The sequence below is a fragment of the Engraulis encrasicolus genome, chromosome 24 (assembly GCF_034702125.1).
Source record: "Engraulis encrasicolus isolate BLACKSEA-1 chromosome 24, IST_EnEncr_1.0, whole genome shotgun sequence".
Taxonomy (NCBI): domain Eukaryota; kingdom Metazoa; phylum Chordata; class Actinopteri; order Clupeiformes; family Engraulidae; genus Engraulis; species Engraulis encrasicolus.
In genome coordinates this window covers 23,031,758-23,034,666 of record NC_085880.1, presented here as the reverse complement: position 1 = coordinate 23,034,666, position 2,909 = coordinate 23,031,758, and the positions used below count along the sequence as shown (strand labels likewise).

The window sequence follows — 2,909 nt, the reverse complement described above, 5'->3', positions numbered from 1 at the left end:
ACACACACACACACACACACACACACACACACACACACACACACACACACACACACACACACACACCATAGACAACATAACATAAAACACACACACACACACACACACACACACACACACACACACACACACACACACACACACACACACACACACACACACACACACACACACACAACATGGCAAAACACTGTGTTTCACATCATGGGCAACATAACACAGTACTGTATAGCAGAACACGGAATAGTAGCTGAACACAGAGTACCGCACCGCATAGTTGAACATAGCATGGTACCACACTGCATAGCAAGATTCAAGATTATTTTAATCCTCCAGGGGGGATTTTTTCTTGGACATGCATATAGCTGCCGCATAAGACAAAACACAAGACGCCACACACACACAAACATAACGTGGCACCATAGATATGCACAACTAGCCTACTTTATCTGGCGAGGTAAGGTTGAACTTACTTCCAGTAGGACGTTCACTGTGTAGAAAGCACCCTTCAGGTAGACACCCATGATAGACACCTGGGCACTGCAGCAAGAAACTCAATTTAAAAAAAGAGAAATAAGCACTCGCTCTATGGAACAAGACAAATAAGGTCTCTTTCCGATGCCGTGGTGGAAGTAAAACGCAGTCTGGCAAAATCTAGACTTATTGGAGTGGGCGGAGGAAAATGAGGCAGTTGGCGATTGTAATCTTTACTTTCACTTTTCAGTGTTTCCTGTCTCCCCCTATACCCTTATCACTCACACACACAAATCTCCCCTGTGTGTGTGTGAGTGTGAGTGTGAGACTGTCTCATCCTTCCATCTAACGTGCACCCCTTTCACCAAAAGATTGTTTAGAATTTTTTTTCGGGAATCAAAAGAGCTTCTGTTGTGCAACTGTGACCGGTGGTTACCCTGAACCTTTATTCTGACGGGGTAACGACACTCTCCTTTCCTTCCGGTATGTAGCATAAGTCATTGTGGTGGTAGCTAGCTAGCAAAGACGCTGTGTTTTTGATGCTGTCGAGTGCAGCGTTGGCACGCCGCTCTCTCTGTCCCTCCGTTTGTGGTTGAGCCATCGTACGGGAAAGGTAGGCGTCCTTCTCGGTTGATTCATTGCTCTTTTGGTGCATTGTAATGTACTTAGTTTGTTGGTTACTGACGCCATTTAACTTAATCGCAGCCCTGTCCATCCGCAACTGGCGTGAACCCAGCTGGCAGTCGGCTACTGTTCTGGAGCTTGTATGCCGAGCTCGGCAAACTCGAGGTAAAGTTGCGGTCCGTACGTTTCTCTCATGTGTTATGCGAACGTAGTCTCTGTTGTGACTGATGTAATGTTACTCTATCGCAGTATCACTGGTGGCGTGCTTCCACTTCGTGCCCTTTGTGGTTGACTACTTGCGTGCCGCTTCGAGAGAACCAAAGGTAATGTCGTGTTTTCTCTGTCGGCATGTGCCTGAATCTGGCATTTTTTATTTAGCGTTTATTGATTTGACTTGCATGTGCCACAGTTTCCTTGATGCACGGTACCCAGCTGGAACCCGGCGTGACCCATATCCCGACTTGCGCTTGGCAGACCTGATCTGGAGGTAATGCCTTCATTTTCTGTAAGAGATGCTTAGCACTTGACTTGTGTAGGGAGTTGTGTGGGGTGGGAGTGGGGGTGCTCCGCAGGTGTGATGGCGGGACTGGCGGCGTGGGGCTTTTGATATCGCGTTGTGGTGTCGCGGTTGCACCTGTGGGAGCGCCCGCATTTCCACAATACACAACTCCTGCTTAATTGATTTATAAACGCCGTTTCTAATGGTAACTTTCTCGTTAAATGTACATAGGAGGAGTTGGTGCCTTCGACTACACTGATGCAGTATCACTAGAGAAGGGGGGCATCACTGTTCTTTTCCCAACCTTTTTCTTTTTTTTTGTCCTATTGTGAAAGTGATTTATCCTATGCAGCCTTTCACTTTGTAACGTCCGAGACGAAGGGGCTTGTGTAATTTTCACTCTAACATCCAAGACGAAGGGGCTTGTGTAAGTTTCACTCTAACATCCGAGACGAAGGGGCTCGTGTACGTTTCTACTTAGTAACATCCAAGACGAAGGGGCTTGTGTAGGTTTTTCACTCTAACATCCGAGACGAAGGGGCTCGTGTAAGTTTCTACTTAGTAACTGCCAAGACGGAGCTTGTGTATATGATTAGGGTATGAACACTGAAGTATTACTGGGAGACGCATCTTAAACCCCAGAATCCTTTTTGGAACCTGTACTTGCTGTAGGGAGAGACCAAATACGTGTGTCTAACAAGTGTGTGTGTGTGTGTGCGGTGGCCATTACCAATTTTGCCCTTTTGGCAGTTTTGTTTTGTTTTGTTATCAGTGTGGGGATTTTGTGTTATTTTGGTTTGTTATTTTTTTTATTGTGATTTACTAACTTTGTTTGCAGTGCAATTTTTTTGTTATTTTGGTCTACCTCTCGTGCAACTAGCACATTTGCACATTTTGTATATTGAGATGACGTGCCTTTAGGTACTGTAAATGTTCATATGCTATATTTTTATATGTGACTGAGCCCGTGAGGCATATTTTCAGAAAGAGATTCATTACGAAAAGAAAGAAAATAAAAAGAACTCTGGATTGTATGACAGTTGTATCTCTTGTTATTCACTAACCTGTTGCGGGGAAAGTCAAATCAAGTGTTTGATGGTTGGGTTCTCTCACCCTAACAAATGAGAGTGGCGTAGTCACTAAACATCTTAAAAATATTAAAAATATATAAAAAAAATATTACGGTAAAGAGAACGCAGGCCACATTTGGCAAAATGTAGTAAGGTGGACCTTTAGATGTTAGTTTTCCTAAAATAATAACCATCAAACTGATACTTGTAATTGCACGACTACGCCACTGGGGGACTGCCAC

At 44.4% G+C, this 2,909-nt stretch overlaps 1 long non-coding RNA gene across 2 annotated transcripts; it reads left to right on the top strand.

Annotated features, from left to right (window-relative positions):
• Positions 1-1,024: 1,024 nt before the first annotated feature.
• Positions 1,025-2,330, top strand: LOC134441203 (uncharacterized). 2 transcript variants are annotated; one of them, XR_010033118.1, is made up of 3 exons: positions 1,025-1,263; positions 1,348-1,585; positions 1,829-2,330. It is a non-coding gene; the product is annotated as an uncharacterized LOC134441203 (long non-coding RNA). The 2 variants fall into 2 exon arrangements; XR_010033117.1 differs by having other exon boundaries at positions 1,025-1,421; positions 1,508-1,585.
• The last annotated feature ends 579 nt before the right edge of the window (positions 2,331-2,909 follow it).